This window comes from Sitophilus oryzae, unplaced genomic scaffold (assembly GCF_002938485.1).
Source record: "Sitophilus oryzae breed Bouriz unplaced genomic scaffold, Soryzae_2.0 scaffold_499_pilon_pilon, whole genome shotgun sequence".
In the NCBI taxonomy this organism is placed as follows: domain Eukaryota; kingdom Metazoa; phylum Arthropoda; class Insecta; order Coleoptera; family Curculionidae; genus Sitophilus; species Sitophilus oryzae.
The window spans coordinates 357,269-381,790 of record NW_022147083.1 but is presented as its reverse complement, the minus strand read 5'-3'; the positions used below and the strand labels follow the sequence as shown (position 1 = coordinate 381,790).

The window sequence follows — 24,522 nt, the reverse complement described above, 5'->3', positions numbered from 1 at the left end:
CGCAATTAATGGCAGAATACATCTGATTAGAGGTACAAATAACAAATGTTTAGTTGCATTCTGAATAGAATTACAAACCCTAATTTAAGAAAACTAAGAAAAAATAATGAGCCCTATTACATTTTTTAATTTCTGAGTTAATAACAAGAACACATATTAGGTATTATGCCAAGAAAGAAGGTATGGAACAAATACAAAACGATATAAGAGATATCTTTATCTGAAACATTATATTCGGGTCCCAAGCAATAATGTCTGGTTCGGTAATACTTTGATTAAAGCGAGAAACATGGTAAATGTTCTTATAGCGAAAACTTATTATTTATCTCATCATTTTTTCTATTCTTAAAACAAGAAAAAAGTTTTTTTACTTTTATAACATGACACTCTCGCTTCGACAAATGTAATCGCCACAAATGTCGTCGGATTTCCAGGCAATAGCTGACGTGCGAACGGTATAAAAAATTGACCTTATATGTCGGTAGTTTTCGTATTTTTATGGATCATTTTCAGCGAGTTCCGAATTGGCTCGTTATGTTTTAAAGCTACCAACCCCAATCCTAATAAAGAGGTATAAAAGAGTAGCATGTCATTATACTAGCATTACATTTATTCAAAATAATGGTGGAAACAGAAGAATCTTTGGTTTTGTTAATTATTATACTTAATTTCAAGATTCAAAGATCTTCTTGGATTTAAGTAAGAACAATCTTCGGATTGTCACAAGGTTTTTAACAGCACACTGTCTCCTTAATGAACACCTCAGTACATTTAAACTAAGAAGAAACGGCGATGCAGATTCGGTGGGGAAAATGGAGAAATACCAGAACACCTCATCACTGAGTGCGCCGAGACGACAACCATTCGTCCCATGAACTTTGGTACGACCGATATCGAAGAAGTACGACTGATATCGGAATTTAACTACCCTCTGTAAAACTGTCCCAGATACTGGGTTTTGTCAAAGCACTGGGACTGTATGATGAGTTATACCGTGTTGATCGTCACCACTTGTGACGATCACTGGAAACTTCCCCACGGAGGTAAACCTCGTGAGATGGAAAATTTACAACGACTACTGCAGAGAATGTGGACAGGAAGAAGAAACCATAGAGCATCTGCTGTACCACTGTCCGGTATTGGCATACAGACGCTTTAAAACTTTAGGGCAAGGTTTTTTGGAGGGACTAGAGGAAGCAGCAGGTGCCAATATCAGCGACATCGGATATTTTGGCAAGAGCTGGAAGTGCTTTGACGCAAAGAAAGAATGAGAGGATGGTTTGGTACAATAACATAGGGGTATTGCAATGGCCCAAAGGCCTCCGACTGAGGGATCAAAGAGGATTCCAACCCCCAGCAACCTAACTTAACTATAACTAAAATGTTAACTAACAGCGGCTGTAACAGTGCTGCTATGAGTAAAAAAAATAAAAAGTACTCTCTTGGTTGAAAATGGTGCCTTGTGCCTCGTTTGCTTCCCTTAACTTATTTTAGGATCAACTAGTTCATCGTTGCTAATCTTCCCCTACTGATGAAGCTCGAAGGCAGAAACACTAAGTGTCTAAAAAAATTTGTGGCTAGTTTTCTTGTGGGAGTTGCCCGATAATTTTGTTGTTTTTCTTTACTATATTCCCCACTATACCACCTTTAGTTTAAAAAAATATTGTTATTCCGCAGTATATCCAGATTACAAACTCTTATGTCTCGCATATACATTTCTATAAATAATCTCTAACATTAGTATTATAAAATAATTTTTCGGTAGTTAAAACAAGCGTTAAAATTTCTACTCAACTTAATGCCTGTATATAAAAAAAATACTTTCTCGTTACAAGGTTTATGCATTGAAAATATCTGTTAATTTAATATTCTCTCAATTAGCTAACGTAAACAATGATTTTCATTGCCATTTTAAAAGCATAGAGCACAATTACCATTATAAACTCGTTCCTACATAAAACATTTTCCTTCATACATCATTCAAGAATGGAATTTCTATGAGTTAGGCGTGCACCGTCATAAGAGCGAATCTCCTCTTGAGGCACTTCAATTCGGTGTGTAAACAACTAGGTTAAGAGCGTGAAGCTACGAACAGAGAACATTTATTGTTTTAAAGATCCGCCATTTGTGTCGGGCTTGAGGAAAGCAATTGTTAAAAAGAGTTCTCTAAGGAAATCGAAGTAAGAACTGAAAACTGTTAGTTGGGAGAAAAAATAAATAAATTATTTAAGTTATGTTAAGAGATAAAAACTAGTGACGGAATAGACTTGATTTATTATATATGGAATTAATCTAATATATAAAATTCTCGTGTCGCAGTTTTACTTCCGAAACGGTTTAACCGATTTTAATTAAATTTTATATGTATATTCAGTAGGTCTGAGAATAGGCTGTTATCAATTTTTTATGTCCCTAAGTGATAAGGCCACCCAATGCACACCACCCTGCACACTGCACCAATGTTTATATTGGACAAATTATTTTTTTTGTGATTTGGTATTAAAAAAATAGATACAACCCTAAATTTTTACCTTCTACCACCAACCCCTATGTTTTAATAGAGGTTGTTTTTTCTATTTTTTTTTGTTATCATACTCCTCCGAAACGGCTTAACCGATTTTGATCAAATTTTATATGTGTATTCAGTAGGTCCGAGAATAGGTTGTTATCTATTCTTTATAACCCTAGGTAATAAGGGTGGCGAACATTTTTTTGTACTTTTTGAACTAAATTTTTTATTTACAAAATATACATACAACCCTAAACTTTTTGACTTTTACCATCAACCCCTATTTTTTAATATCGGTATTAGTAATTTAATAATTTTAATTTAACAACAATTGTTAGAATACTTTAAATTAAAAACGTGAGTATGATTGGGTATATACCGTGTATAATGGTATTTAACCAAATTCCATGTACCATTGCGATCAAAAAAAAGTAATACAACAAAATATGATTTAATCTGCTGGTCTATATCTATATAAAAATATTTTCTTTCATATCTGATAACTCAGTGTCATCAAAATTCTTGTGTCAGTGTCACGTAATTTTTAAAAAATGCCTTTGACTTCAGAGCAGAAACCGATTATATTTACGCGATTAGGGGATGGGGTTCCCATAAGGGACATTGCAGATGCATTAGGGATAAACAAAAAAACAGTGTTGTTGGCTAAATCCAAAAAAAAATTCAATATAATTCAAATATCCTTGTCGAACAGGAGTTCTATCTGGGACTACTAATTCTTGTACTACTTTTTTTTCATCGCAATGGTACGTATTATATTTATTGACCTTTTGTGCATATACCGGGTGCAAATGGAAAACTTGGGGTATTTTGGTTTTTACTTGTTTCGTCTAACTACTTGAATCCATTTTTCTTTTGATCAAATCAGCCTGAGAAACTATAAAGCTACAAAATGTTGTTTTGCAGTGCTAATATGCGGGAAAGTTGAGTTATTGAATGTTATTGCACCCAAGAACGCCCTAATTAAGCTCTCCTTTACGCGCTAACATTTTCCCGGCAACTTAATTATCGCTAGAAATACACGCCTAGTTCTGATTCTTTTTTACTTATTTTTTACTAACAGAAACAGCGATCACACAAATCTCGAACTGAGTGTTTTATATTGAGGTTTTATAGTTTCAATGATTGCACTAGCAAAAAACTAAAATATAATACTTAGATATTATCACAAAGCCACTATTTTAATATTATTTTTCTGATTTCTGCCGTATACAGCGCTGTGATCGGAATTTTTTGAAATCAACTGAAATGCACCAAGCCTATGGAAAAAAATGTGGCCGGGTCTGGTAATAATAGAAATATGCCAAATAAAAAAAAATACATTTTTAGTCATAATTCCTCAATTATATTCGCGTCCAGTCCGAATGTATTATCTTGATTTTTCTATACGTAGTACCGTCCCTGCGTGCACAATTTTAAAGCTATAAGCTAAATTCCCTCCCGCTACCAGTCTAGGTGGCCGCGCCGGCCCTGGCGCGGCGGTCGGTATTCATTCGTCTTTCGTGCACGGTGCAGTGCGGATCGTAGCTCCGATTTCTTCGTCGTAGATCGATGAAGCCATTTTGTTTATTCTCTACTCATTTTGGATATTACTATGTAATATACGGTGTTCTACAGCTAGGTAGAACACAAGGAACAATATGTAAGTATTGTATAATATTTATTTTTAGAGAAAAACGAAGTGGACGTAAATAACGGAATATTAGAATTAGATAAAAGAAGAAAACAATAAGAATATTATATATATCGGACTGTTGTACTCTCAGTGAGACAAAGTTCGTACGTGTAAAGAATGTCCTTCTCCTTGTAAGAGGAATTCTCATTTATATAAGGTTCTATATCTCGCAGTCAAGAGAATATTATAAATGCCAAAGTGTTGCATCTCCGAGTGAGTCAAATTTCGTACTTTTAGAGGATGGCCATATGAGAGAGATTCCTTTTATAAGTCAATATTGATATCCCACTATCGAGAGATAAATTACAGGTATCACAGGTAAGTATCTTATAATATTTATTTTCAGGTAATTAAATAATGGAGGGAAATAATTGAAGTGGAAGCAAATCTCTAAATGTAGAAATTAGAGGCAAGGAGGAGACAATGGAAGTAGACAAATGGAGAAAGCAATAAGAATATCGTATATATCGAACTGTTGTGCTCCCAGTGAGACAAAGTTTCCTATTTAGAGAATGCCCTTCTCCTCGTGAAAGGGATTCCTATTATATGAGGTTAGAAATCTGGCTATCAAATAATATTATAAATATCGAACTGTTGTTTTCCCAGTGACGCAAAGTTTCCTATTTATAGAGAATGCCCTTCTCCTCGTGAGGGGGATTCCTATTGTATGAGGTTCTAAATCTCTCTATCAAGAGAATATTATAAATACCGAAGTTGTGCCGAAGTGTTGTATCACCCAGGGAGTCAAATTTCTCATTTTTCGAGAATGGCCGTCTCCGTGTGAGGGATTCCTTTTATAAGTCATTGTTGATATCCCCTATCGAGATATTAATTACACGTATTACCGGTGAGTATCTTATAATACTTATTTTTAGGAAATTAAATAATGAATGGAAATAATTAAAGTAAAAGCAAATTTCGAAATATGGAAATTAGAGGCAAGGAGGAAACAATGGAATTAGACAAAAAGAAAAAATGAGAATAACATATATATATCGAACTGTTGTCCTCTCCGTGAGACAAAGTTTCGTACTTACAGAGAATGCCCTTCTCTTCGTGAGAGGGATTCCTATTATATGAGATTCTAGATCTCGCAATCAACAGAGTACTATAAATGCCGAAGTGTTTTATCTCCCAGCAATGAAATAAGGTATGAAACAAAATTTTGTACTTTTAGAAAATGCCTATCTCTGGAATGGATTTCTTTTTTTATGAGATTTTAGATCTCACTCTCAAGGGAATATTATTTATATATTTAGGTGCCAAATATTTGTATCTCCCAGTGAGACAAAATTTCGTACTTTTAGAGAATGCCCATCTCCGTGTGGGAGGGATTTCTTTTATACGTTATCGATAGCCTTATCGAAAAATTAATTACACGTATTACATGTAAGTCTTTTAGAATATTTATTTTTAGACGAATATTGGATGGAAATAAATAGAAGTACATCCCGAAATGTGGGGATTAGAGGAAAGGAGAAAACAAAGGGATGAGGAATATTGTATAAACACGGACTGTTCTTCTCCCAGTGTTCTTTTCATAGCGAGACAAAGGTTAGTACTTTTAGATAATCCTCTACTCCGTGTGAGAGGGATTCCTTTTTTAAGATATTCCAGAGCTCGCTATCGAGATAATATTATAATAACCGAAGTGTTGTTGTCTCAATGATACAAAATTTTTTAATTTTAGTGAATGCCCTTCTCCGTGTGAAAGGGATTCCTTTATAAATGACGTTCTCGGTCTCGTTATCGTAGAAGTAGATTTCACAAAAGAATTTCAAGTGATAAATCTAAAAATTTTAGACCCTCAAAAAAAAAACGATATATTTCAACAGGAAAACTCCCCCACACATTATATTTATAAGGCTGTACGTTCAAAAAGCAGGACAGTCGTTATTTAAGTGTCACTATCTCATAACAGATCGAACACAAGGTCAGCAACTAGGAAGAGGAAAATAACCAAATCTAGCGATTTGTGCAGTTTGTTGGGGGAAGGGCAATCCAAAGAGACTACAGAACATTCGACTCTTCGATGATGATACATTCTTCTTCGGGAGCGAATTCAGTCTTAGCCAATGATCTGGCTTCAGCACAGAACAAGGTCCAACTTTTATATCTGAGAAAATATTTTAGCTCCCTAATTTACCAAGGAGCCATGGCATGTCGCCTATCCTCTCCTGTGTCATAATTGTTAAGATGAAGTCCAGCATATAATCAAACTCTTAAAAAAAAAAAAATATCTGGGTTATAAAATTTAACAATAGTCGTCGTAGACTTAATATTCTTTTAAAGGAAGAGAAAAATATTCATAAATATAATCATGGAACAAATATGGACGGTTGTTATAGATACCGGACGCATAGTCCTAATGTGGTTGACGGTATGTTGTACGAAAGGTATCAACTATTTTTCCCTCTGAAGGATTTTCAAATGAAAATCATGAGGAAGAAGGACCTCTGGATAAATTTACTTTTGAACCTTGCTTAGAGGAAAAGATACAAACAACGGAATGTATCCAGATATTTGTGACAGATATTCGAATATGTCTTTACCTTCCTTCTTTGAAAAAGAAGGGGGGGGGGTGATACATGAGGCACGAGGGGCCAATTCATTAGGTACCCTCCAGTTTGCTGCTTTGCCAGCCTCCTACCATAAAATAGGCGACAACCAACTTAACGTTGACCTCCAAGTCATTAAAAGTAATCAACTTAGCTGACCAGCTAATAATATAATAACTCAAATATGTATATAATAATAAAATAGCTAATATCCTAGATTTTCATAGCTAATATGTAGTGTGTGTGTGTATATATATAAAGAGGAAAAAAAAAAAACCTCTCCTATTTTTCTCTATTTTGGCTAAAGAAATTTCTCTATTTTGGCTAAAGCTATTCTAATGGAAATGTAAGTTTTATTCTAAATCTTAAGAACACGTAACTGTGTCTCATTTCAAAAGGAGGTCCTTATGATAACGGCTGTTAAATGCTAATTTGTTTATGTAAATCTTTGACTTTCATATGTTGGAATACTCACCATCTACATTTAGAGTTTATATTTACCCATTTCGGTCTATAAAAGCAGTGTTGTGTTTTGGCCAATACTTTATACATTTTGACAAAGTGACAGACTTTGTGCAAATTATCGAAACAAAAAGTTAGTTTTTCTTACAGCTTACAGTATATAATATATATTTTCTCTCTACAATACACTTTCGAAAGAGATGATTATAATAACATTAATGTAAACTTTCGCAGACTTTGAATTTTTCTTAAATATATCTGGATGGTTTCTCGTTGAAAGAGGCTTTTTTGTAAGATATGATGTGTCTAAGGTTTACTGCATTAAAATTTTACCATAAATGTTCCCTAACAGTTCTACTTTCTTATCTAGAAATTTCGGAAAGAATAGACATATCAATTAAATCATAAAGTAGAAATAGTTTTCTTGCAGTTTTACGTATATAAATAGATTATATAATTCTTGCCGTGAACTGCTATGAAAAATAATAAATCATATATTGGTTTCACGTTTAACCTTAGATATCAGAGACAGTTTGTTTTTAGTCAGTATATAATTATATATGCATATCATAGTTACTGAAAATTATCAACAAAAAAAAAAAAATAATACAAATAATAATAAAACTTCTGGTATAAAATTGACACAGATCAATATCTGTGTCTACTTTATATCAATGTCCACAATATCCATACCAATGTATGGATCGAAACCTAATATATATGATGACTCTGGTTTAATTCATCGACGTAATTAAAGCATTTTGGAAAATAAATTATTGAGAATCTTAATTTCTTACTAAAGGCTTAAAAAGTAAGGCCTTTTATATATTAAGCAATGGGTTATATATATATATATATATATCGGTTAAACCTCACTATATATATATATATATATATATATATATAGCCGATATATATATATATATATATATATATATATCGGTTAAACCTCACTATAGTCGAGTTATCCACGCAGTTCTACATTGAGACAGGGATTTCTATCGACACGATGAGTTAACTGGTTTATAAAGTATAATTGAACAATTTTGGCAGAATCCTTTATGGAAGTGCCATCTTATGGGTTTCTGTCTCTGCTTAGTATGCATATATGTATAGGTTAAATTGTCACAATTTAATAAATCCATGTATTGATGGCCGTTAAATTGGTTTCATCTTGGTTGCATTCAATAAACATATTTATAATTTCAGCTATTTTTGTCTCAAAAAAAAAAAAAAAAAAAAAAAAATGCTTTCTGCACCACATTCATTAATTTGCAACCATCAGTTCTTTAAACATCTACGTATAGAAAAATCAAGATAATACATTCGGACTGGACGCGAATATAATTATACGATCAAACGAACTTACCTGAAGTGAAGTTCGATCGTAATTATATGAGGCGTCCAGTCCGAATGTATTATCTTCCCACCCCTCCCGTTTTGCCCCATGGTCGCTTGAATTAATGAATAAATCTTTGAAAAATGAATACCGACCGCCGCGCCAGGGCCGGCGCGGCCACCTAGACTGGTAGCGGGAGGGAATTTAGCTTATAGCTTTAAAATTGTGCACGCAGGGACGGTACTACGTATAGAAAAATCAAGATAATACATTCGGACTGGACGCCTCATATAATTACGATCGAACTTCACTTCAGGTAAGTTCGTTTGATCGTATAATTAATTTTGGGCATCTTTCAGTTAAAATAACCAAATATCATGACAAACAAGGTGAGTCTTACATAACAGCAAATCTTTTTAGTGGTAGTATATTTCGACCCCAGAAACACTTTATTTTACAAAAAATGGGAAAAAATTGGATTTTTTTAAATTTTTTGTTATAAGATAATATTTTCATGATACGGCAATATAGGTAGTAGTTTAAATTTACAAAAAAGAAAAAATCCTGTGGTTCTCAAAATATGAGCAAAAACAATAAGTAAATAAATAAATAAATGCCTTTATTGTCAAAAAATTTTTCAATTTGTAGACAAAGGTAAATTAACAAACAAAGTAAAAAAAATATATACAATATTTATATAACATTCGAACATTTTAATTTTTAAAATAGATAGCCATATGTTTTCTCTTTACTGCACAGTGGCTTTGGTTTTGACGTTTACGTTATACAATTTTTTTTGACAGGCAGTTTTTTTTTCTTCAAAAATTTTAGATATTTTTTTTCTCAAAAACGGTTAATGTTAGATATAGAGTGTTTCATATCAAAATTCATAAAATTTTACAGACAATTTAAGTATGTAATAAAAAATGGAGGTACTGATTCAAAATAAGAAAGTTACTGTCAACTTCCGGTATATCGGATATTGAAAATAATTTTAGTGGATAACTCTCATTGTAAAACAATGATGTGCAAAAAATCTCCGATCTAGATATCGTAGTTCTCTAGAAAGTTCTAATAAACGCTCAGCCTGGACACCCTGTATACAAACTAGGAAAAAGGCTATGAATAATGATTGTAGGATTTCTTGTGCTTTCAATAAATTATAATTATCTTTTTGTCACATTTTTCAGATTTTTATTCATTGATATGTATCGTTAATTTATTTCACTATCTTGTTTCTGTATGAATAACTAATATCAGGATAACTTAGAACTGAAAAATTATATAGCTAAATTAACACAATAATAATTGTAATAAGGGAAAGATAAATTAGAAAATGAGATTTTTTTAATTACTAGAATGCAACATTAAATGTCCTCTGCTCCAAGACGATATTTTCTAACCAATATTGTCCGATATAAACGCTAGAAATCCCCAAACCCATAGAAAATTAAACTACACAAATTTCATTAGCAATTAAGCGGAAGTATGGGCCTCGTTAGGAAAAACCAAAATAGGGACCGAAAGTGCCGTCTTCACGACGCGAGCGGCTTTCCCTGGCCCTACACCATTTCCATGAAAATTTCCATTATGCAGAGGCAATTTGTCCCCAAACTACCGCAACGACAATGGACTGTAAGCGAGTATCTTGTAAATAATGCCACCGGGGACTCCTTTCAAAACGCCTCTGGAATCCCCTGCAGAACCTGGAACAAGAATCGCCGGAGAAAAATATGTTTGTCAGTAAACATTCGCTTAAGGTTGATATGGAATTGTTTGTTGGAGAACTTTTACGATTTACGTTTTATTTTACAAGGGTTAAACGATATACAGTATACAGGGTTCGGCAATAGTGCGTTGGGCATCTGTAGCTCCTATAATAAAAAAAAATTATAATAAAAATATTAATAAATAAATAAAAATAGTATATTGTTTTACTAGGAGTAAAAATGAGAGCTTTTGTGGCGAGGCTGATAAGCTGGCTTTGTAAGGAGTAAAAGAGGCTTTTGTGGACAGACTTTGACTTGGCGAGACACAAAAAGTCAATTTTACTCCGAATAGATGCTATATTTTTTCAAACGCCACAAATAATATTTTAAAAGACTCCTAACGTTCCAAATATTATAAAAATATTTAAAAGTTAAGCTTTATTCAGAACCTCGCAATTAGTGGATTAAATTAGTTGTTTCAATTACCCTTTATACTTTTTAATTTACGATCATTCACAATGTCTAAAAAACACAATTAAAATTAATAGAATATCCTAGCAACAGCTTGCGGTAGACTGTTGTATCCATAGAGAAAGCATAATAAAAAACTTATAAAACAATAAACTTTTGATTTCTAACCAAAATTTTTCTTGACGGGTGATAATCAAAGGCCAAAATGATATTCCTCGCAAATTTTGACGTCTTTTAAAAAAAATATTGAAAATATAAGATGTGTCCTGAAATTAAAACTATACTAGTTATTTACTATAGATGGTCTGTACTTACTTTTCTATAAATATCGTAAACTTAAACCATATAGAGTGTTGAAAAATGCCAACATTTCTAAAATATAAAATAATTTTTCTTTGTTTTTTTTTTAATGGAACAGCGAAAAGCGAAATTTTTTTGTATTTTAAAATTTTTAGCGGTTTCCCAAATATTCGCCTTTTATTACATATGGCTGTTTCAACGCTAAAATACCAGCAAAAAATCATTAGGTGGCTTTGATACAAAATTACTATTGAAAAATCCAATATTACGAATATCCGTAAAAAATTGATATATGTATATGATATATGAAAAAAACTCAAAATTTAAGTGAGGATGTAGTCAATAATCACCACATAGGCTAATAAAAGTACTTTTTCACATTTGTCAAGCTTTCGAGAATTTTCTTCATAACTAGAGTCTCCTAAAGGCATTCTTTTCGAAGGCCCGGCCATATTTTACAAAAGTTTGTCACACACAAAATCTGACACAAACGGTCCGGCATCGTCTGAGGGACTAAGTAACTGCTGCCAGAACTTCTAGAAAACTAATCCAGTTTCGGCATAAATATGGCTATCAGTAGTTGACCAAGAAGGGATGGATTAGCTGGAATGCTAACAGTGTGGGGGTCCCAGTAACTGAGAATGGGTTAATTATTTGGCGTAGTCTGACGACGCCGGACCAGTTAGGGGTTAACTGAGTCAGTCACAGTCAGTCACCACTAACCAGTCAGTCAGTCACCACTAACCTGCAATTTTTATACGATGTATGTAAATACAAAACATGTTAATTTTTTAATCCTACATCTAAGAATGGAATGAGATTTTAAGATTTTGTGCATTTTTCTCCCTCGAACTTACGATTATCCAAAAAATTACTCTCCAAGATTACTATATCGTTTCACCTCTAAACAAGTAGATGTGTAAATACCGAATCAAGACTGCCTGTGACCAATTCTTCTTACTTGATATTATTTAATAATTAACGTCTCCTTTTTGTAATCAGGGTTTATCTGGACGAGTTAATATTGTTTACATTACATTTTATATAATGGCCTACCAACTGAGTGAGTGTTTAAATTGACTCTTACAACATCTGATCCCGTCCCTAATCGGCGTGCATGAGCAGTGCGTCTCAAAACATTTTTCACATTTTTGTTGGAATAACAACACGATAGAGTTATTGAGATGTTCACCAGTCCAAATATAACTAACCGCCTAAGTTTGAATTTTGAACTTAGGACATAGGTACCGATTTTATTTCATTCCTAGGACTTTTTTGCGTAGTTTGGGAAAATAATAGGCCAACATACAACCACAAAATACAATAGGCCAACATACAACCACAAAATACAGTACAAATGTAAATAAATGAGCCAATTTAGTGTAGTTGTTCTGCTTGATATTGACTAAATAAATAAAGACAGAAATAGATACTGTCCTATAAATACTAGGGTAGGACGAGATTTAATTTTTACGAATACGAAATTTTATAAGTAAATTATATCGCAATTTGTTTTTTATTAAAAGTTTTGCAAAAAGTATCAATAAAAAACAAAATAAAAACATAAAAGAAAATTTTCTCAAGGGTATTAAAAAAGTTTGCTAATTTAACATGATATTAGATAGTAAATGAGTAGGTAACTGGAATAAAGCGAAAAGCAATGTGGGTAAGGAAGTTCTGAACTTTGAGAAATTCATAGTTACAATGAAATTATTGCCAGCAAAGTGCCAAGAAAATAGATGGGTAATTGAATTCTGGTAACTATATTTTCTTTACAAAAGCAAATTTGTAAAAAAAAGTATTATACGCTTTCAAGCTAACTCAAAATAAAGTAAGAATACATTAATAAAATATATATATTTTTGGAACAAAATTAATAAACAATGAAATCAACTGTTATTAGATTATTTTAAATATTGTGCAAAAGAATGTTACATATTTATTTATTTTTGAAATTAAAACTAAAGCTATGTTTAAATTTAGACTTAATTGAGTATTTTTACATTTTTTTTTATCAAGAGTGTGTTGTATACCTACGGAACACTTCAATTACTTAAACCTCAACTGGCGAGGTGGAGTCCAGGTCCAGCGGACCACAAGCACTATTTAAATCTCTGTAAAATGTTTACGTTTAAGAATTAGGCCTCGCCGCGCCATTTACCTTTAAGTTAGGGTACCAATATGCAACTGTTAAAGGCGCCACTTGATTTTATCAAGTATTGTTCCTACCAGCGGAGGCTAAACTTTCATTGGGGTCTGTGTGGCACCACCACTCCAAGAGTGTTTCATTATTAGGATGGCGGGTAGTCTAAAGTCTTTTAAATGTGTAAAGGGAGGTCCGTATATAGAGTGGCCGAAAAAACTTGTTTTTTAATTTTCTTAAAGTTGTCTTAGGTGTATATACAAAAAATCAAAACTTTAAAACCAAATCAAGCCGCATTATTATAATGATTGGAAAAAATTTGGTATACTTTATTGATAAAAATAAAACAAAGAAATATTTCCATTAAATAAAATATATATTTGATATTTTGTATTTGTAATATTTGATATTTTTTTAGGTAATATAAAGTATAATTGAGATATATTAAACAAGTCGAAAAAAAACGAGATAAAATGAGACGAGACGAGATAAGACCTTATCTTATCTCGTCTCGACATTGTCTCGATAACGTTTTATCTCAAAATTTCGAGACGAGACGAGATAAGTTCTTATCTCATCTCGTTTCGTCTCGCGGCAACTCTAGATGGTTGTAATTGGGGTGGGCCCAATAAATTATTTATTTTCGACTTATTTTTCGAAGCCAAAGCTAAACAGTGCTTCATCTTCGAAATTAATTTCTGACAGAATCAAAAATTTAGTTGTAGTTCGGGTATCGTCAATCAACGCACACGCGCGACTTCTCGACGACATTTTTGTCGCGCAGTTCTTGTCGCGCATTGGTTGTATCGTCGTCGATACACCTAACCACTGTTTTGTCGTTGAAAAGGGTCCGTGTGAGCGTACCGCTTTTGATCCTACGAATTACGGACCTGCACTTGTACTGGTGAGAAAGACGGTTTCCCCTAGTCTGTCCTGGTATCCATTTACACTGTAGTTTATCCTGGTATCCATTTCACCTACACGTATATAACTTAGTATTATACAGGGCTAGTATTATACAGGACTTAAATAAGTGCAAATGCACTACTCAAAACAATTATCGCATATTTGAATAAGAGTAATTATTACATTATTTATAAATGAAGCATGCATTTTTCTGCCTTTCTCTTGTTTGAGTTTTTTGAGGCATGTAATTTTTAGTCGGCCGACTATTTAGATACAAAAGTGAAAACAATACATTCTTACGAAGCCGATCGGCCCAATAGTCGATTACATTGCATAGCCTTAGGCTATGCGCTGACAGGCAACTTTTAATTGGCCGACTATTTGGTTGCATATTTGTAACCAATATATCCTTATGGAGCCGCGCACACATGCAATCAAATAGTCGGCCGATTGACCTCAACAGTATGTATTGTTCTCACTTTTGCAACTAAATAGTTGGTCGAATAAAAATTACAGGTCAGGGCGTAGGCTTATTTTATCGAATTTCTGTTCACAGTATCCATACTATTTAAAATCGTAAGTCAGGGAATTCAAAGTGTCTTGTTTTTCAAACTAATATTTTTTTTAGAAAATATGCGATAACTGTTTTGAGTAGTATAGTTTCTGGGCTGGTAGATCTCTATAAGAGGAACACATTTTCTCTTCACCGTTTTTCAAATAAGTCCAAAATAACCGAGTTATTTTATTTTGAATATTTCCAAAAAAAAATTTTTTTGTTTAAATTTTGAGAACCACTGGATCTTTTCTGGGTTTTCTTTCTTTCAAATTTAATCTACTACCTATATTATCATATTATCAAGAAATTATGTTTTTAACTAAAAACTAAAAAAAATCCAAATTTTTTTTTCAAAAATTCCAAATTTCCAATTTTCTTTGTGAAAAATATGGAAATTTTTATATTATATCAGTTAACTACCTATATAGTAGTGTTATTTATTTTACCATCTGTAAAACAGTAAACATAACCTGGTCGTAATAATCTTGAAAATACTCCCCGTGTAGGATTCAACATTCTCCCTAAAAGGTTGGCTGTACTATACAGCTTTTACAGTTATTACACTTTAAAAACTGAACCTCAATTCAGTTTATGTGTGCTCTCGGTAGCGCAGACATTAAAGAAATTTTATTAAGTCTATTTCAGAAAACTTAGGTGCTCCTTGTTTTTGTTTGTCGAAAGTAAGATTTATGGAATAGTTTTATCATTCTTAGTACTAAACTTACTTCTGCATATACTTTCGTAAGTAGACAGAAATATATGCATAAATTCCAGAAAGTTTTATATACATGTTAATTATTGTCGTATTGCCTTTACAAGATTTAGAAATAGATATATTTATTGGGTACGCGGAATAATTATATTCCAACCTATCAGAACCTCTTAATATCAGCGAATAAACAAAAATATTTGACACAATCGAATCAATTAGGTATAAGTTAAATAGAGATAGCATTAAAAGTTAATAATAAATTTCTCTGGACTTAGAAAAGAGAAAAATCGAAGATTTACCCTGATTTAAGTAAGAACAATCTTCGAATTGTCACCGGGTTTTTCACAGGACACTAACTTCTCAATGTAATGTCTATGAAGAAAATGTGGAATCGCCTAAACACATGAGAACTCCGAGACGACAACTATTTCTTAAACTTTGGTATTACTGATATCGGAACAAACCTCTATAGAACTATCTCTCGCTTTTTTTAAAACTCTGAGACTGGCTGATAAGTCATAACTAATGAAAGGGAACAGAATATAGAATGTCTCTCTCCTATAGAATTTACCATCTAATAATAAATTTCCTAGCATGTATATTAATAGTTAATATCTGGTTGGTCTAAATAAAGTTTCTTTAGTTTCTGGTAATAATATAATAAAATTGGGCTACTTAAAATAAAAATATAAAAAGACTAATTCTGAATAAACAGAGACCCCACGCACATGCTGTTTAGATGTGCCCCAAAACTCTACTATATTCTTGCGATTTGCGGTTTATAATTTTGATTCCTATTATTGCTTGAATAATTGAAAGACTTACTATAAATTATTTAATGATATTATTTCGATAATGTAAAATTGATATAATTTTAATATTGTTATACAGGGTCGCTTTTATGTATGGAAACGGTCGATTATTAGGTAAAATATAGGAGGTAAATACTGTTAAAAAGTTAAATACAAAAGTTATAGGATTTTTAAATATCTGTTAGCGAGTAATAAATTTAAGTATACAGGGTCGTTCATAAAGTCGTGGCACATCAAAGTTTCATTTTTTAAATAGAACGCCTTGTTTATTATAACATATTTCAATTCTCCCGTCAATTCTAAGCAAAAATCGAAATACACAAAATGTACTTCAAACCAAGCGTTTCCGAGTTATTGACTTTTGAAAATATCACTTAAACAATTCGCTTTAATTAATTCCGATGTGTTTGGTTGGATTTAATGATGCCATTCTGCCGAAACTGTGATGCTGTTGTAATGGGTTTGTAAATTCCTATTAGCTACTAGTAAATTTAAGTACAGACTCACGTCTACCAATCTCAAGGTAGTGGGTTCGAATCCTACACCCGGCATTTCATCAGCCGACTATTTTTATTAAAATAAAAATAGTTACACATCAAACATTTTTTTTAATGAAACCTCCTGTATATTATTTCATATTTCAATTCTTCCTTCAATTTTAAGCAATAATAGTAATACACAATGTACATAAATTGGCGAATTGAAATGTTAAACGAAAATTTTTTAATTTCCAGACTTGATATACTCTCATTTTATACATTTATCAATGCTAACTTGAGAACTAATGTGAAATATTATTAAGTGTCCCACTTTCGGCAGAATGGCATCGTTAAATGAAACTGAACATATCCAAATTAATTAAATGAAATTGCTTAACTGATATTTTCAAAAGTCAATAACTCGGGAACGGTTGGTTTGAGGTACATTGTGTCTATTTCGATTTTTTGCTTAGAACCGAAGGAAGAACCGAAATATGTAATAATATACAGGGGGTTCCATTTAAAAAAAATGGAATTTTGATGTGACACGACTTTATGACCGACCCTGTATACTTAAATTTATTACCCGCTAATAGATATTTATAAACCCTATAACTTTTACCTCCTATAGTTTACCTAATAATCGACCGTTTCCATACATAACAGCGACCTGGTATATGCTTTCCATACTAAATATAATGATGCTTAATTGTTTTTAATAGAATAATGATATATTTAGGTAGTGTGTTACAAAATTTACTTTATACAGGGTTGTTCACCACATGCGACACGGAGTATTGTAGCTAAACGATTAGATTTTTACAAATTGTAAGTTTTGGGTTCGTTGAAGGACTATTAGAGCTACAATTTAAAAATATTTTTACCAGATACAGAGTGTCCTAAATAAATAAAAAATATAAAAGTTGTATTTTTTTAAATGCAACACCCTGTATATTATTGCATTTTTAGTTTCTACGATTAAAATAAAGGTAAATTTGATTAAGGTTTATTACACTTAAACCTTACCGTTTTTGAAATATTTTCAATTTTGTGAAATTGCAGTATAAATTTTAAGGCTTGATATATTGCCGTTTAAAGCTAGTCATTATTTAAAATAAATTTTTAGACACTCTGTATAAGGTAGTACAGTTTTTATTATTGCAACACAATAACTGATAAATAAATAAACTTTAGTAAATATTTACTATTAAAAACTTTGATACCCCCGGAGAAATGAAGCCTTAAAATTTATACTGCAATTTCACAAAATTGAAAATATTTCAAAAACGGTAAGGTTTAAGTGTAATAAACATTAATCAAATGTACCTTTATTTTAATCGTAGAAACTAAAAATGTAATAATATATAGGGTGTTCCATTTAAAAAAAATAAAACTTTAATATTTTTTATTTATTTGGGACACTCTGTATCTTGTAAAAATATTTTTAGATTGTGGCTCTAATAGTCCTTCAACGAACCCAAAACTTACAATTTGTAAAAATCTAGTCGTTTAGTTACAATACTCCGTGTCGTATGTGGTGAACAACCCTGTAGACGTAAATCACATAGCGAATTGTACAATAGCGCATTGCCATCTGTTGTTTGATTTCTAAATTATGGTATCTATTTATAAACAGTATCCAAGTGCTGCATTTTTTGTTATAAAAAATATTTACTATTCATGTTGAAATTATGCGAAAAAATTTATGCTTCCATAGAAATGTCCAGCAGTTTAGTTTCTTTTTCAGAAATGTCTTCTTTCTTTTCTCATATTCCTTTACTGACGATAACTTTTGTCTCGGACGTATATTGCTCAAAATCGAGGTCTGGCTTCTCGAAAGCCTCGTTCGCTTAACTCGAGATTTCCTTCATACTTTGTTAAGTTTAGTGAAAGTAGAAAAGAGCGTTTTGTTGCAACGTCAGTTCCTTTCTGTACTCGAATTTGCTACCAGAATGTTATGAATAAAAAATACGAGACTGGGTTGTCTCAATTTTATTAGACGTATTTTTTATGTAGGTATTGTTGCAAAAGTGTCGCGAACAAAATAATGGTGTGGTTACTACAAACATACAAGGAAAAATAGAAAGAAGTAATACTAAGATATATTTTTATAAAAGATACAACACAATATTGGTTTATATGGTTCATAATATTTCTGTACTTGGTTAAAGACAAGAGAAACAATATACATTTTAACAAATGTCGAAATTGATACTAGTTTATGGTATGGGAATTGTTGTTTACACACATAGCACAAATAATAACTAGGTATTCATCTATTATCTTAATCCATTATTATGTCTATACAGGGTGGTCCGAATTGTATTCCGGAATCTTCGGCAGCATATTCTGCAGATAAAAATAAGTAAAAAAGTTCGTATAAATGTATGTCCTAAAATGCTTAGTTTCGGAGATACAGGTGTAAACCTTTAATTTTTATTTCGATTTTTTTCCGAATAATTTCTGAAGTAACGTCAATATTTAAAAATTGGTAGCTGGGAGTTTATTGTCATGACAAATTTGATTTTGATATCAATATGACTCCTACTTCTAGAGAGCGCCACCATGTTTTTTAACTGGTTTGAAGAGTAATAACTTTTCGTCCGTACCTATATAAAACTACTGAGTAAAAAATATACATTTGTGACGTTTATTACGTAAGAAAGATCTTTTGATAAAAATCACTACGACTGATCGTTCTCGAGATATTTGGAATCGAAATTATCAATACCTATCATAATTGACATAAATTAAACATGTTGACTAAATAGTTATTAGACTGAAATCATAAATTTGAAATATTTTTCTGCCAAAAGATCAACAGAAATCATTTTATCATCATTTTTTCGACCTGTATTATATGTCATCCTATTCAGATTTCACCTCATATATATTAAACAAGATTGTATTTTAAAGTTCAATCTAGAGTACCATGTCTGTATTAAAAACAGTAATTTTTAATCAACGAGCCGTGGAAAAAAATATTTGATATATTGTCAATCGAGTCGCAAAAATTAAAAATAATAATAAACTTTTGTGACATTTGAAAAAAATAGTATCTATATTGTTTTATTAGTAGTAAAAATGACACTCTTTGTGGCGAGGCTCTACGTTTGACATTCAGCCGAGGTAAAAAGTCATTTTTACTCCGAATAGAAAAGCTATTTTTTTTCCAAACGCCACAAATAATTTTTTAAACAATATCCAACGTTCCAAATAATATAAAAAAAATAAAAGTCATACCATGTATGTAATTATATATCGAGAAAATATGGTTACGCTCGTTGAATTGCCTAGGAATTAAAATGACTTTTTTTATATTGTCAATGACGTCGCAAAAATTAATACTTTTGTGACGTTTGATAAAAAAAATATTCTACTAATATAAAGTTTTGATATATAGTTTGTATAGGTATATAACTTTTAAAAATAGTAGTCTAAAAAAATGTGCAAGGATTATCCTCAATTCTTTACGTATTAATAATATTTTATAGGATAATTTTCATCCCTCGGGTTCAAATAGTTTTCGAAATCTATTGATATCGAAAATAGAACTAATTCCTCGTTGAAATAGTTTCAGGTTTATGGAATTTCGGATAATTTTGTCACACTTTATCCACCGATAATAATTTAGTTTTGAATATAAATTCCTCAAAGTTGGTAATTTGCGTCAGGAAAGTGCTGTGCTTAACTCAAAATTACTTGTTAAGTTTAGTAACATATAGGAAACAAGAGCGATTAAAACTTTTAATATAATGAAAATTCGTTTGATAAAAGTATATCATGCCTGTGTAAAACTTGGAAAATAAGTTCGTCATAATAATGCTTTTATTTATTCACTATTCTAATAAACAATATGCATTCCTTCGGAAACTCTCTATTTATTTATTTGGTAATGCTAAAACACTCTATTTGAAAGTCGATTAGAGAAAACAGTATGATTCATTGGCAAGCGATGTAAATATTTGTGATCAGGTAAAATTGTGATGTAAGGGGAGGCTTAGCTCGGCAGGCCAGTCAGTTGTTGATAGGCCGGCCGTCCGTGTAGTGTTGTGTTTTGTCACAGAGCTGACATTTGGAAGTAGCGAGTCTTTTGACTATGGAAGTAGAAAACCTCTTGTGACGTCGTTCCTTCGAGGATGGTCTTGAGAGTTTGAGGTCTCTCTTGCTTCTCGATTGACACCGCTGGGGCGTTGTGTGAGGACCCCAATTAGCCCCATCGATTGGGATGCGAATCTGTTTAGCGGCAGATTTGCGTCCGGGGGAAGCCCCTATACTATTTCAGGTGACACTAGCTAGTTGTTGAAGATTATTAACCAATAGATCCGAATAATATTTGAAATAGATGGAAGATATGGAATGGGATATATTGAATAGAATGTCAGTGATGTCAGTGGCTAGGGGGCGGAGTACCCCCGGGTGAGTCTTACTATTTAACTATCAATTTTATCCAGATCAGTAAATGTTTGTTTTGTTATTTTCATGTACAATGAGAGAGTGCTTGTCAATGACCACCTAAATGGATATTTGAGGTGAATTTGCATTGTGAGACCCGGTTGAGTAAGCCCCAAAAATTACGATTTTACATTCAGGTGTGGGGTCAAGCAATCGGTTCACTAAAAATATCCTTGGCATAACAATATTATTTACTTATATTGAACATTATTATTGTTTTGTTGACTTTCATACATTTTTGAAATAATTTAGCATTACTAGAGCGTTCGTCAGATTAGTAGAAAGTACATTAAATAGCCTGGTTCCATCACTGATTAGCAGGTTTTACATATATGCATTTTTTCAAATTTTGTTATCAAAATTATTTTTAGCACGTATATTCTAAAAGTGCTTTTCCGGTCTCACAACTAGGAGATCATCAAAATATGATTTTAGGTTATTCTTAATTTCAAAAATTTGTCATTTTAACATTTCTTGTGTTTGTGTAATCTATTACTCTATTGCATCACATTTCTTAAAGGAAGGGAAGTTTGTCCGTAATTTCAGTGTTCGAATATTTTGTTTTTCTACGCCTACATAAAATTCTGTTGGGATAATATTTATTCAAGGCGAAAACTGAAAACTAAACAATACAAAAACATAGGCGTCTTTTATCAGCTTAAAGTAAACATACCAGGGTCCGCAATAATCGATAAATTCTTAAAGAAAAAGGTGGACACACACTAGGCTTTTTTATACGTAGGTAGAATGTTTGGCTTTTAGTTTACTCGAACGTCTATAGTATAAATTCCTCTAAAATTTTCACTGAGAACAATCTACATTTATACTATTAAACCTTATTTATTTCGGATGTTTCATAGAAAGCACGTACTTGGTGGCATATGAGAGTCTTTAATATTTTGTCAATATACAGGAAGAAATATATCGGTCTAAAGTCTTTGTATGGTCTTGCTTTCCAAGAACTGGAATTATTGGACTGGTTTTCATTTCTTTTGAAACTTATCCGGTAGATAAAGGAGTGTCTATTAAATTCGATAGAGGATAGAGGATAGTCTACGTCAAACAAATTTCAAAAATTACGCAGGAAACTTTTTCAGATGTCGATTTATTTTCAAGATAAACACTAAGTAGCTCTTTCAATTTGAGTAATTTAAACCTTTCTAATTTTAGCGTTGTGGTATAATTCCTATGACAAAATCAGCTCGTTTGAATTGATATACTCTTGGAAATATCTATAATGTTTTCAGCATAAGAAATGTTAACATTTTCTTGGATACTCGAACGTCAATTTTGAAAAGGGAATGAAAGAATATGACTTCATTACTGCCTACCAATTTTTTATTGTTTGCTTCTTTTTCGTATGATTAGCACGATATCCATCGATGTTATTTTTCATAGAACGCTTTTCTATCATTCTGATTTTATGGTATTCTGTTTATTTTTATAATCTTTCCAGTCTCTCTCATCGTTAGTCAACTGAACTTTTGTATATGTCTCTTCTTTGACTATCGTCTCCTAATTTAAAACTGTATTAAATAAAATAAAAAGCTGTTTAAACTAAAGTATTAATTTTGAATTAATCTTAAATTTTTAAAGTAAAATCTGATCAAAATGTTTACTGTTGTATGAATAGCACTTATCACTCAAGGCATAGGGTTAAGACATATGTATATTAATTAATGTTTGGTTTCGATAGTGATCATTGAGGATTCTTGGTTGCGGAGGATTAAGGGCCTGATCCTCTTCGACTGGATTCTGATTGATGGTCTTTTTTGAAATCTGAACTTATGAATAAAATTGGTTAAAAAAAATGTTCTTTATTAATATTTATTCTTGTTAAGATAAATTAAAAGAATGATAGGCATTTTTAACTGATATTTCGTGGCAACAAAAATATTTTTTTAATAAGATATAACTCTTAAATAGATAAGCAGATAGTTTTAAAATCATAAAAAAAAATAATGAAAAAATAAAACCGTAAATCAAAGACAAAAACAATTCTTACTTCGCTCGGAACATTCAGTTGTTTATGTAACTACAGGCTGACTGAAAAATATCATTCGACAATATCGACAAAAAAATATGCATTCACATAGGTTGGCTATCAGATTGGTTGTTTTTATTTTATTTGTAGCTGTTCTAAATAATTCATCTCACGACATTGGCCACCACTCTTTGAAGTTCTTCAGCCAGAATGTTCTTCTTCTGCTTTGATTACGTCCTGCCTAGATTTTTCCACCGCCACAGAATATTCTGCAGTAACTGAGGCTTGGGATCTCTTAGGAATTTCTTAAGGATTTTAAAAATCTCTTCTTCTTTGTGCATACGGCGTAGCACCATGATAATTGTAAGTCTATCAGCCCAAGGAATTCGTAACATTCGTAGCACCATCTTTTGGAAGTCACCAATTTTGGTTGTTCTAATGGTTCATATTTCAGTGGCATATAATAAGGTTGACATCATAAAGCATCGAAGCATTTTTGTTTTTAATTGGTTAATGTTTCTACTGCAAAGAAATTTCTTGAGTTTTAGAAAAGCTTCGGGCTTCTCGATCCTCGATATTATTTCTTATAACTGTTCGACAGTTTTATTTATTATTGTGCCCAAGTGCTTGTAGTATTGGACTTTTTCTATTGTCACATTGTCTATGGATATATTAAAAATTATATTTTGGTGTTTTGTCGTAACCACGAATTTTGTTTCGTGAAATTCATATTCAGATCATATCGTTTGCAGTTTGCAGGAGACATGGATTCTTCGAAATAGATTCTGCAGATCTTTGTTACTGTCTGTCATTACTACTGCATCGTCAGCATATATAAGATTGTTGATTTGGCGACTGTGTACACTTTGATGTTCTGTATGCCGCATCTCTCTGTTGTGAGGTTTTTGTGGTTTCGTAATCCATGTCGTTTTGGTGGTAACTATGTTTTTTTAGCAGCTGTTGTAGGTAATGCGTGTATCAGTAATTGATGTCTGACAGGGTCTAGATATCTTTTATTAGTGTCGTTTGTTCTCCAACATTCATTGAAATATCCTGCAATAGTTGATTTGTGTGGTGTTATTAAGAGATAATTCATTATTTCCTCTCGAACATTTGATGGTGGTTCCACATTCCTATTTGGCGATGTACGGCGCTGACAATGGCGTTTTTATTGATGATTTTGCTTTGACGCAATCGAGGACAGTGGTGTCCCATATTTTCTTCGTTTCTTAGTACAGTCACTGTGATTTAGCTCACTACCTGTATTGTTGCACCATCTGAGTGACGGTCATTCGATTGGCAAACAGAATGCCTGTAACCAGCAACTGATATTTCACTATTTACAAAAGTATGTGTGTTTCTGTAAGAAATACAATAAGAGGTTTTCTTGATTCAAATGGGTATCTTTGTATCTTAGTTCAAACATTTTATTAC

At 32.0% G+C, this 24,522-nt stretch overlaps 1 protein-coding gene and 1 long non-coding RNA gene across 2 annotated transcripts in view; both read left to right on the top strand.

Annotated features, from left to right (window-relative positions):
* Window positions 1-24,522, top strand: part of LOC115886840 (zwei Ig domain protein zig-8-like) — a 524,614-nt gene that overhangs the window by 440,848 nt on the left and 59,244 nt on the right. The gene's annotated exons all lie outside the window — the stretch shown is intronic.
* Window positions 4,063-6,021, top strand: LOC115886834. The gene is made up of 2 exons (XR_004050950.1): window positions 4,063-5,352; window positions 5,620-6,021. It is a non-coding gene; the product is annotated as an uncharacterized LOC115886834 (long non-coding RNA).